Source organism: Lontra canadensis, unplaced genomic scaffold, assembly GCF_010015895.1.
Source record: "Lontra canadensis isolate GAN:19392208 unplaced genomic scaffold, GSC_riverotter_1.0 scaffold355, whole genome shotgun sequence".
NCBI lineage: Eukaryota > Metazoa > Chordata > Mammalia > Carnivora > Mustelidae > Lontra > Lontra canadensis.
Genome location: NW_022631349.1, coordinates 43,955 through 57,095, shown reverse-complemented (window position 1 = coordinate 57,095; position 13,141 = coordinate 43,955). Strand labels below are relative to the sequence as shown.

Below are 13,141 nucleotides of genomic sequence, written 5' to 3'. Positions count from 1 at the left end.
TCCTTCACTTTTCCCACCACTTCTATCATACAGAATGTGATGAAATACTTATTCTTCTGTCATTTACATGTTTTTTTGTCATGATTTCTGTGAAACGAGACCTTGCATCATGTACCCTGATGGAGAATCTCTTGTCGCATTGTCTGACTTCGCTGTGCCCTCACAGTGTCATGGAGCTAGTGTCCTGGGCAAGGTCCTCACTAAGCTGGCTCAGTGGTTGCAGTGATGGCCTGACCCAGCCACTGCTATTTTTTTTTTTTTTTAAAGCAGAGTTCCTCTCTGGTCTCTGTTTCTCCTTCCTCTTGGGTTTTCTCCCATGCATGTAGAAGGGACCAGCCACCGCTATTTGTGTGCAAGTCAGGCAGCACAGCCAAAACCTTGGTTTGGGTTCAGGATGGCTCATGGCCCCTCAGCCACATCAGATGGCCTGGGGGCACACCCTGAAGACACTGGCTAGTCCAGTGTTGCCGTGGGGAATCTCCGTGGAACAGCCATTGTGTCCAATGGGGGAACTCCATGGGAGCGGGGACTATAGGAGTCCGAACTCCCGAGATAGAATCCATCACAGAGACTGCCCAGAACTTCCTAGGAGTTCATTCCATTGTCTTGCATGAACCAGTTCATCTAAAACCATTTCCTCCTTTTAGAAAGCATGAGCCTCATGCTATGATGAAGAGACTCTCCTAGGTCATATTGGTCATGAGCAAAAGAGCCAGACTGAGATGGGAGATGTCCTCCAGCATGATCCCCCAGACTGGCTTTAGCTAGAGCCACAATCACCCATTGATCTTTCCTGGACTTCCAGACTCTCATAGGACTCTTCATGGGGCATATTCTGGGAAGTAAGTTCATGTCAGGGCCCCAGAAGCCTGACCCTGGTTATAAAGAAACTCTGGGATTTCAATGTTTTCCCAAGCCATAGGCCATCTCAGAGTTTGTCTGCAAAGATATGGTTGGTAGGAAACCCACATGCTGACAGAGAGTAGAGGAAGATGGATAAAGCTAGGCTTCTCCATCATGATGGCACAAATGACCTAGGCCAGACCAGTGCCACAGAGGGCCCAGGAAGCCAGGTGCTCCATAACATTGCTGAGGCATGAATTAGCCTCGTCCTGAAGCCCACACATGCTAGATCCTCCACTAACTCAAGAGAACCCCAAATGTGTTCATGGTCTTGGCCTGAACAAGACAAGCATCTGTGTGGTATAGAACCCACAAGATACACCCGCCAGGCAATGGGGACTGACTCAGCCAAAAATACCCACATGGGATTCAGCCACAGGCAAACGTGTTGTGGGAAGCTGGAGTCCCACAGAGAAATGTGCAGGAGTGGGGGCAGGGAGAGGGAATTCCTGAGGCCTTCGTTGTTGGCCAGTCGCACTATCATCTTTTTTTTCTCACGCGTGCAGGGGCCAGGGTCAGGCAGGATAGATTCCAGTGTCTTCCCACTCTGCCACTGGAAAAGAAGAGCCCTCTCCCCCATCATCCATCATGTTGCAGATCTGCGGTGCGGGGAAACTACCCACCTTGGGCCAAATGGACATGCCCCATATTCTCTCAATCCAGTATGTCGGGAACATGAGTTATGGACAGTCTGTGGCTGCTTTCAAGCCACAGTGCAAGAGTGGAGTCATTGCTGGAGACGCCACATGGATGGCAACACCTAACAGAAAACCTTTACAGAAGACTTCCCAGAAGAGTCTGTGCTGATCCCTGGTCTCAAAGATCCTAGGATCATGTCCCTTCATTGAGTAGAACATAGCGCCTTCTGGGTCCGATCTAATTTCTTCAACCCCAGAGGCAAGGACTTCCATCCTTTTAGCCAGAACTCCATCTCCATCCTCCTCTACTGGCACCTTGAACGGCACGTCCACAGGTCCGCAGCCCAACGGGGACTCCCTGTCATTTCCGTGGTAGTGATGCTCAGAAACGGAGGCGTAAGTGTGAAGTTGTGAGGGTGAGCGTGTGTTTCCCCTTTGCCACAGTGTGCAAGGAGACTACAGTAGAGTAGCATGCTTTCTGTCCCACAGGAACGGCCACACACTGTGATTGCATAGTGACCTCAGAAGGAAGCCACCTTCACAGAACAAACTTCATCTGGGAGGACTCCCAAGTCCCTTGTCCTGGACACTAGGTTCCACCGAGGCTGGGGACACACAGAGGGACAGAGACTTCCCCTGCCTTCAGGGTTTTGAGGGACGCCTTCTGTTCCAGTACCAAAGATCCTGAAGCCATTCATCCAGCCAGGCATCCAAGAGAGAGATCTACTCCAAGCAGAAAGGACAGACCGAGAGACAGCAAATGACAGCCTTGTGTGACAAGTGCCATGACAGGGGACCCTCAGGAGGGTCCAAATTCTGATCAAGGCTTTCTTCTAGTCAGTCCTCCGTGGATCCCACCTCAGCACTGGCAATGGGCCTACCATGCCCCCAGGCCCTCACCCCAAGCCTAGGTTTGGTTCTCAGGCTTCTGTCCCCAGAGACCTGGCCCCCAAGCCCTCATGCTAGGAGACTCCTAAGCTATACCCCAGGAGTTTGCCTGCCATATAGGAGCTAACCATGCCCTTTGGAACAGCAGAGAACCCTCAGAGTGGGAAAATCCTGCATGTACCCCAGAGGCCAACCCCATACTCGGCAGCCCCCTAGGCCACAATCCCAGATCTGACACCCCATTTGAACCACGCTCTCCATTCAGCCCCTCAGCGATCCCACCTCAGCCCCAGCAGATACGGCCTGCCATGCACTGAGACCCGAACCCTGACTCTGCGTTGTCAGTCTTCCATCCCCAGAGGCTTGGCTCCCCAATCCCTCCACATTGGGGACCCCTGAGCCACATTCCAGGACTCTGCCTGCCATCCAGGAGGAGATTGTGCCATTGGGACCTGCACAAAACCCTTAGACTGGGAGAAACCAGCATGCCTCCCTCAGGCCACCCCCACCTTCTGCGCAACCCTGTACTGCAAACCAAAAGCCCAACACTCAGCCTTCCCTCCCCCTCCCCCAGCTCTGCCTCTGGGGAGCCTGCCTCCCTGGTGGCCGACAGGGAAGCCACCTGGACCAGGACCTGGGTCCTACATGTCCCCAAGACGCACCTAGCGAGAAAGCGCTCCCAATACTGGGTAGGCACGTGGCCAGTATCGCCTCACAATGACAGCCAATTCTCCCCAGTTTTCTACCCAAATGAATGCCGCTTTGTACAGAAAGCTTGTGAGAATTGGTTGGGTACCCACGCAAACTAGGTTATGGTGGCAGGGGCCTTCAGGGGGGCCACGTAGGCCCATCCCTGGGTCCCGTGTGGTCGCGGGCCAAATCTTGTGAGAAACCCTCTAAACGCCGGGTGCAATTGCGGTGCAGATGGCCTCTGAGTGCAGGCCAAGCGCGTCCTCTACTCTGCCCTCTGGGGAGCCTGCCTAATAGCTGGAAGTTGGGGTCTGCCATGACCCTAGGCCTTAACCCTAACCCTGGGTTGGTTTCATAGGCTTTCACCCAAGAGGCCTGGCCCCCAAGCCCTCCAGATTGGGAACCCCTGAGCCACACCCCAGCAGTCTGCCTGACCCCAGGAGGAAACCGTGGCCCATGCAGATGCTCAGAACCCTTAGAGAAGGAGAAACCTGCATGTACCCCTGGGGCCACCCCCAGCTTTGAGGGTCTCCCTGGTGACAAACCCAAAGCCTGACACCCCATCTGAACACTCCCTCCACTCAGTCCCTGGCGATCCTGCCTCAGCACCGGCAGATTGGGCCTGCCATGCCCATAGCCATGAACCCTAACTCTATTTTGGGTTGTCAGACTTCCATCTCCAGCAGTCTGGCTCCCCTAATCCTCTGGATTAGGGAACCCTGATCCAACACCAGGACTCTGCCTGCCAGCCAGGAGGAATCCGTGCCATTGGGAGATGCACAAAACCCTCAGAGGTAGAGAAACCTGCATACCCCCTCAGGCCACCCCAAACTTCGGGGCTCCCCGGGCCAGAAACCCAGAGCCTGACAGTCTCAGCCACTCTGTCAACTCTAACCCTGGGGAACACGCCTCTGCAGTTGCCCTAAGGGGAACCGTGGGAACATCCCACGGTCCCGCATGGCCCCTACAGGCACCTAGCAATAAAAGCCTCCCAATACCGGGAGGGGGCGTGGCCGAATCGCCGCATAATGCCGGCCAATTCTCACCAGCTTTCTGCCCAAAACGATGTCAATTTCGGCAGAAAGCTGGTGAGAATTCTCCAGGAAATCCCGGCAAACCTGCTTCTCTCGGCAAAGGCCTTCCGCGGAGCCACCTGGGCCCAGCCAGAGGTCCCAGGCGGTCTCACCCTGAAGATTACGATAAAGCCCTCTACAGGCCGGGAGCACAGGTGGCCTGGATTGCCTCTGAACACCGGCCAAACCGCCCTCATCTGTCCCCAGGGGAGCCCGCCTCAGGGCCTTTTGATGGGGCCTGCCATGCCCCTAGGTCCTAACCCTAACCCTGGGTTGTGTTCTCAGTCTTCCATCCCCAAGGGCCTGGCCATCCCGAGCCTTCCAGATTGGGTACCCCTGAGCCACACCCCAGAACTTGGCCTGCCCCCCAGCAGGAAACCAGTGCCTTTGGGAGCTGCCTAAAACCCTCAGAGCTGGAGAGGCCTGCATGCCCCCACAGGCCACCCCAAACTTCAGGGCCTCACGGGCCAGAAACCCAGAGGCTGATGCTGTCTCACCCTCTCCCTCAACTCTGCCCCCAGAGAGCTCGGCTCCACGGGGGCCCTCAGGGAGCAGCAGGGGACTGGCTCGCAGTTCCGCAAGGCCCCAACATGCACCTAGCGAGAAAGAGCTCCCAGTACGGGGCAGGCACGTGGCCCGAATCGCCGCCCAACCCCCTCCAATTCAAAAGTGTTTTCTGCCCAAATTGACATGGATTTGGGTAGAAAGCTTGTGAGAATCGTCCAGAAACCCCCAGCGAACTCACTTCCGGCTGTCTGGGACTTCAGGGGAGCCTCCACTGCCTGGCGCCCAGCACGAACCCTGCGACGAGGTGCTCTAAAAGCCACGCCCACACGTGGCCAAACACTCCGCCTACGCAGCCCCCTGCGCACCCCCCTCAGCGCTGGCAGATCCGGCCTCACATGCCCCTAGGCCCTAACCAGAGCCCTAGGTTGGGTATTCAGCCTTCTGTCCCCAGGGGCCTGTCCCCTAAGCTCTCCAGAGTGGGGACCTCTGAACCACAACCTAGGACTCTGCCTGCCACCAGGAGGATACCGTGCCATTTTGAGATGCGCAAAGCCCTCAGAGTGGGAGAAACCAGCATGCCCCCCCAGAGCTTCACGGCAGATGGGAGTTCCAGGTCTGCCTAGAGCTGACGGGGTCCCTGAGGTGAGCTGAGCTAAGGGCATGGCAGGCCCGACCTGCCAGGGCTGAGGTGGGTTCCCTGGGGTGCTGAGTTGTGGGCGGGGTCAGGAGGCGTGTCAGGCTGCGGGTTTGTAGCCAGGGAGCTGCAGAAGGTGGGGGGTGTCCTCAGGGGCCATGCAGATTTCTCAGGCTCTGAAGGGTTCTGCGCAGCTCCAAAAGGCACAGTTTCAATGTGGGTGGCAAAAGGACTCCTGGGGTGTGGCTCTGGGGTCCCGATTCTGGAGGGCTGGGGGACAGACCCCTGGGGGCGGAAGCCTGAAAACTAAACCTAGGGTTCAGGATAGGGCCTAGGGTCATGGGAGGCCCCATCTGCCAGCGCTGAGAAGGAAACCCGCGGGGGCTGAGTACAGGGAGGGTTTGGCCACCGGTGCTCTGGCTTTTAGAGCATTTTCTCACAGGGTTCGGGCCACAACCACTTGGGACCTCCAGCCAGGCCCAGGCAGCCTCCCTGAAGGTCCACGCAGCCAGAAGCGAGTTGGCCGAGGGTTTCCAGCCAAATCTCGTAACATTCTGTCCAAATCATATCGACTTGGGTAGAAACCTCGTGAGAATTGGCCGCAATTGTGCAGTGATTCGGGCCGCGCTCGTGCCTGCTGTTTAGAGCGCTTTCTCCATACGTGCGTGTTGCGACCATCTGGGAACTCAGGACGGACCCACTCGACTCCCCAGAGGGCCACAGCTGAGGGGAGCTTTCCAGGGCCAGAGTTGAGGGAGGGGGTCAGGCCGAGGTTCAGGCTCCATGTTGGTGGCCCGGTGGGGCACCGAAGGTAGGCCAACTGGAAGGAACAGATCAATGGGACATGTACATGCTCTGAGATCTGACTCTTTCATGGCAGCTTTCTGAGGGCTCCTTGTGCAGCAGAAACTAGTGTACGCTACCGCAGTGTGTTTGAAATGATCATCTACAGAAGAGGAGAGTGAAAATCACTCCATCTTTACCTCACTCTTCACGAAGCACAACATGGTCTTCTTCTTTCCTTCATTGACTTCAATTGCAAATTGTTTCCATGCAGTGGTAAGTCCTTTGCTTCAGGGGTAGGATTTCTCAATTCCTCACCTGCATGGAACACCCAGAGCTCATCACAACAGGTGCACTCCCTAACAGCCATCACCCATTGAACCCTCCCCCCACACCCCTGCCCTCTAACAACCCTTGGTTTCTGCTCTGAGGTGGAGTCTGTTTCCTCATTGGCCTTTCTGCCCTCACCATGTTCATCTGTTTTCTTTCTGAAATTCCAAAGGAGTCAAGTCATAGGCTATTGGTCTTATCCTACTGATTTTGCTTGGCTGAATCCACTCTAGATCTATCCACATCCTGACAGATGGTAAGATTTCATTCTTTTTGAAGCTGGGACCTATTCCATTGTGTGTAGACACAGGTGTAGATATCAATATAGATATAGATATAAATCTCCCACATCTTCTTTCTCCATTCTTCAGTGAATGGACATTGGGACTCCCTCCATCATTTTGCTATTGTTGATAATGCTTCTATAAACATCACGGTGCTTGTACCCCCCACTGAATGTGCATTTTTGTGTCCTTTCAGCAAATACCTAGGAGTGCAATTGCTGGATGCTAGGATTGTTCAGTTTTTAGCTTTTGGAGGAAGCACCATACTCTCCCAGAGTGACTACAACAGCCCGCATGCCCACCGACAATGCAGGTAGGTTCTGCTTTAAGCAGAACATTCCTTGCCAGCAATTTCCTAAGGAGGAAATGGGAAACCTGTGGGACAACCTGAGTCACACAGTCAGGCACGAAATTCACCCCAGGGTTCCTGACACCAAGCCCCTAGAAGCCACCAGCATGCCTCTATCCAGAATTCCCAAACATTCTCCTTCTGACTTCACCACCCATGAAACTGGGTGTCCCCAGCCAGAGTTCCCAGATGTTTGCAACACATCTGGCCAGAAAGTGCTCTCAACAGCAGGCGCGAGTGTGGCCTGAATCGCTGCACAAGGCTGGCCAATTCTCCTGAGCTTTCTGCCCAAATCATGTCAATTTAGGCAGAAAGCTCAGGAGAATTGGCCAGAAAGCCCGGATGAACTCGCTTCGGGCGGAGGGGGCCTTGAGGGAGCTGCCTAGGCCTGGCCTGGGGTCCCGCGTGCTGTCCCCCGAAGCCTACAGGAAAGCGCTCTAAAGGGCGGGTTGCACGTGCAGCCCCGTTGGTCGCCTCCCAATGCCGGCCACACCCGCCCTCTACTCAGCCGCCCAGGGAGCCCACCTCACACCCACACCCTAACTCCTAATTTCATTGCACAGCTCTTTGCTCATCAGCGATGGATCCAAATATGGCTACAACATGTTCTTAAAAGTCAAAATTGTTGCAATAATTAGTAAAAGGGTGGGAAAAAAATGAGCAGATGATCTCAAAGGCAATTGGAATTGGAATTACAATTGGAAATTTTTGTTTAAAAAAATAGTGTAGCACGTTGTCCATAGCTTTGCCTATAAAGTAAAACCAACCTTTTAACCTTCTTTTCTCTAGAACAAAGATCTCTTTGTCCCCACCTATGGAGTTCTGGCTGCCCAACTGTGTAAAGATTATGAAAAAGATGAAGATGTGAACAAATACTTAGATAAAATGTAAGTAGAATTTTTTATTCTCATGGAATGTATATTGTTCGTTAACATCCCTGAATTTTGTCCACCTCTAATGACTTCGTTTCACTTCACGAGCTTTTCTATTACTTCGATAAATCACATTTTCAAACGAACATCATTTCTGACAACTGTCATTTGGGTTGTCATAAGTATAAAGTAAGAGGAAGGAAAGTTTTTTCTATGAAAATCAAGCATGGAGCATATTTTTTTTTAGGTAGAACTCATCTCTTTGCCGGTCACTTATAAGCAAAAGGATGGCAAAAAGAGATTTTTCCTTTAACAAATGTGATGGATCATCAAATTTGATTATTTTCAGAAGTCTTTTGTTCTAATATAATTCCTTCTAAAATAAACATATGCTTACCTAAGTACAGACCATCTGGGAAGGATATACAAAGAATTACTAATGACAGCTGCCTGAGAGAACTTGGATACAGGGGATGACATGTAGAAGACAGATTTACTTTTTCTTATGTAGTGTTTTTATTGTTTGAATGCTTTTACCATTGCTATGCTTTATTTAAAAGGGGGTGGGGGGTGGGAGGTTGGGGGATCCAGGTGGTGGGTATTAAGGAGGGCACGTATTGCATGGAGTACTGGGTGTGGTGCAAAAACAATGAATTCTGTTATGCTAAAAAGAAATTTAAAATATATATATATATATATATATATGGAAGAAACCCACCCCTTCCTTTTAAAATAAAGTTCATTCTCCTTGTCTTTATTAATGGAGATTCCTCCTGCACAAATTCAACCTTAAATTTTCTCAGAATAATTATACAACATCAGATTATTGCACAATAATAAAATATCTGTCAACATTTTTTGGAGCCTCTTAATTATGGATCCTGAAAAGGAATCTAGCAGGGCAATGACTAGAAAGCCTGTACTAATTAGGAAATTTAGTTAGAAAGGTTGAAGGGGAAATTTAGCCTACAGGAGCATTTTAGAGCTTTTAAAAATGGTTCATTGTGTTTTTAGTTGGAAAACAGAAAAAAGACAACATAAAGGAAAGCTTGAAAGGTTGGGTTTTTTTAATTTTTTATTTTTTAAATTTCTTTTCAGTGTTCCAGGGTTTATTGTTTATGTTTAATACCCTCCAACAGGCTCACCCAACCCCTCACCCCCCACCCCTCCAAAACCCTCAGTTAGTTCCTCCGAGTCCCCAGTATCTCATGGTTCATCTCCCCATCCAATTTCCTCCAGCTCCCTTCTCCTTTCCATTTCCCCATGTCCTCTGTGTTATTCCTTATGCTCCACAAGTAAGTGAAACCATATGATAATTGACTCTCTCTGCTTGACTTACTTCACTCAGCATAATCTCCTCCAGTCCCATCCATGTTGATACAAAAGTTGGGTATTAATCCTTTCTGATGGAGGCATAATACTCCATTGTATATATGGACCACATCTTCTTTATCCATTCATCTGTTGAAGGGCATCCTCGTTCTTTCCACAGTTTGGCGACCGTGGCCATTGCTGCTATGAAAGAAGGCCCTTCTTTTCACTACATCTGTATCTTTGGGGTAAATACCCAGTAGTGCAATTGCAGGGTCATAGGGAAACTCTATTTTTACTTTCTTAAGGAATCTCCACACTGTTTTCCAAAGTGACTGCATCAACTTGCGTTCCCACCAGCAGTGTAAGAGGATTCCCCTTTCTCCACATCCTCTCCAACACTTGTTGTTTTCTGTCTTGTTAGTTTTGGCCATTCTAACTGGTGTAAGGTGGTATCTCAATGTGGTTTTGATTTGAATCTCCCTGATGGCTAATGATGATGAACATTTTTTCATGTGTCTTTTAGCCATTTGTATGTCTTCATTGGAGAAGTGTCTGTTCATGTCTTCTGCCCATTTTTTGACATGATTATCGGTTTTGTGTGTGTTGAGTTTGAGGAGTTCTTCATAGATCTTGGATATCAGCTCTTTGTCTGTACTGTCATTTGCAAATATCTTGTCCCATTCCTTGGGTTGCCTCTTTGTTTTGTTGACTATTTACTTTGCTGTGCAGAAGCTTTTGATCTTGATGAAGTCCCAAAAGTTCATTTTCGCTTTTGTTTCCTTTGCCTTTGGAGACATATCTTGAAAGAAGTTGCTGTGGCCAATGTCGAAGAGTTTGCTGCCTATGTTCTCCTCTAGGATTCTGATGGATTCCTGCCTTGAGTTGAGGTCTTTTATCCATTTTGAGTTTATCTTTGTATATGGTGTAAGAGAATGGTCGAGTTTCATTCTTCTACATATAGCCGTCAAATTTCCCCAGCACCATTTATTGAAAGGTTTTTTTTTTTTTTTTTTTGAATCCTGGTTTCCTCTCTTTCTAAGCTTCTTCTTTTTCCACTAGGAAGTTCTTTTTCATTGTTCTGTGTTTATTTTGGTCCATGTAACTTTTTTTTTCATTGAGTACTTGTTAAGGTAAAGTGTTTTTAATAGTGGGAGCTGCTTAACCTGTTTCACCCTTAGATCATCCTTAAACATGTGATACAGCATTTCCAGAATACACATCATTTTATGTAGCTTATGTTAAATTTGCATTGTTTTGTGGAACAGCTGTAGAAAATGAAGAAACTTATTTATTTGACTGAAGAAAAATACCTTGGTTAGCTACTTGGGTGCACGTTTTAACAAATAAGAATGAAATATTAAAGAATAAATTTTGAGAGGCTACTGAAAGACCTTGCCTTGAGAAAAGCAATAATTTACATTTGGATTTCTTTAATACCTTCTACTAAAAACATCTTGCATTTTATTTATTTATTTATTTATTTTTATTTATAAAGATTTTATTTATTTATTCGACAGACAGAGATCACAAGCAGTCAGAGAAACGGGCAAAGAGAGAGGGGAGGAAGCAGGCTCCCTGCTGAGCAGAGAGCCCAATGTGGGGCTCAATCCCAGGACCCTGGGACCATGACCTGAGCCGAAGGCATAAGCTTTAACGCACTGAGCCACCCAGGAGCCCCAACATCTTGCATTTTTAATCTGATGTATAAACTATCTACTTTACACAAACAGACCCTTTAACCAAAGCAAAATATGTGTGTACGTGTGTGTGCTGTGTATATGTGTGTGCTGTGTATATGTGTGTGTGCACACACACACGCTGCACTGACCATAACATTCTGGCTTTCTCTCTCTCTTTCTTTTTTTTAAGTTTTTGTTCATTTATTTAAGAGACAGCAGAGCAGGAGAGAGAGCACACATGAGTGAGGGAGGAGGGGCAGAGAGAGGGAGAAACAGGCTCCCCAATTGAACAGGAAGCTTGATATGGGGCTAGATCCCAGGACCCCAGGATCATGATCTGAGCCTATGGCAAACCACTTAACCAAATGAGCCACCCAGGTCCCCCAGCATTCTGGCTTTCTATCACTGCCCACTGTCCACGACTGTAGAAATACATTAAAAGTAGGAAACACTGGCAACATTTTTAAAATCCTGGTACAACTATTTCCACAAGGCATACATTCTGTTGTTCAAAAGTTTTTTTTCCAGTGTGAACTTTCTAGCTGGACTCACAAAATAGTTTCCTCAGAAGGCAAGTAAGCCAAACCGAATATCTCTACCTACTCCGAAATAGCAATAGAATAACTCATAGATGTAGTGAAGTAATGAGCATTCTGACATCAAACCCGTCTCCCCCAACCACCCAGCCACCAAGTATCTCCCCCCCTTTTAGGCCCCACGGGACAGACGTTCCCTTTACGCATGGTGGTGTCTTTATCTCGGTGGGCCTTCTGTTGCTCCATTCACAGCATTTCGTTTGTCTATGTACATGTGCTTGTGAAATCAAAAGACCAAAGTCGTGCCAGTTGTTCAGCAAAAGCAGTCTTCTTCCTTTTTATTCCCGCCACGGAGGTCGTATTTGCTCCACTAGATGGAAAGTTCTTAGCTCTGTGTTGTTGGAAGTGTCTGCACAGCCCTCTCAGCCTCATACTCTGCTGTGTTGTGACATCTCCAATGCCTTCAGCTTTGTGCTTCAGGTACCACTCAGCCCATTTGCGGGAGGGTGGGGCCAACAGATAATGCAAGTACTTTCTCCCAAGTCCCCTAGATTCAGTTCCCCTAGAATGAAAAATGAATTTTCTGAATGTCGCTTTTTTTTTTCTTTTCACTAAACTTCAGAGTTCTAACTGCAGAAACCTACACTGGCAACAAAAAAAGGTTTTCTTTTCCCTTCTTCCTTTCCTGCTGGAGCCCATCCTGGACATGTCTCTCCTCTTACCATGATAACTATGCTAAGGGAAGAATGAGCACCCAAGGGCCACACCTACAGCAGACAAGGTAGCTAGAGCCCCATTCAGTTTCCATCAACAGCTGCTGATGACAAAGTTAGTTGCCAATAAGATACATTAGGCTACAAATACCAACCTCCCTTAGCTTTAACACACACTGCCAGATTTGGGCCAGCCTTACCTCCTCAGGCTTCTCTGCTCATAGGAAACTAGTTACTATTTCCTGGATAATTGCTCTCTGCTTCTGTGTCTGTAAGACAAATAAAGAGCTCACTGCCAAATAGCCATTGATTGAACTTGTCAAATTTGCTTTAGTTTGTAATCCACGCCAGTGCTAAACAGAGGACTCCATTCTTAAACACTGACAGAGTTCCCTACTCAAATATTATTTTTAGACCATACTCTTTCCTTCATCACCGGGGATACCTCATTGGGACACGGCTGGTGGAAGACTTTTTGGCTTGATCTTGTGTAAGAAGATGCCATAGTTAATCAGAAATTACAGACACAATTGCCCAGGTAAATGCATTTTTAGCTCTTTCAAAATGTTTTGAAAATCTTTGATTTGTCCTCAGTTCTATGGCTTTCTGCTCTGATTGGGTAGGTTCTATCTGTATCCGTTAGCAGGTGCTAAGAGATTCTGATTGAAAAGCATTTTATTTCAGCCCAGGAATAAAGCTGTTGTGAACAGAGATAAGTGCTTTTAGGTACTTAAGCATCTATAGATTTTTCTGACCACACAGTGTATGTGTGGAGTGTATGTCCCACACTGTGAAAAATGTTTTGAGACAGTAAACTGAAAGGGAGGGTAATAAGGGCAACGTCATAACCTGATGCTCAAACCGGTTTCTTTGTATAATCACTTTAGCACATGGAGGAGGTGGTCTTTGGCTGTCTCAGAGAATATTGTTGTGGCCTTTTTATTCCCA

General features: G+C 48.5%; 1 pseudogene; it reads left to right on the top strand.

Moving 5' to 3' along the window:
• Positions 1-7,037: 7,037 nt before the first annotated feature.
• Positions 7,038-13,141, top strand: part of LOC116862849 — a 36,406-nt pseudogene continuing 30,302 nt past the window's right edge.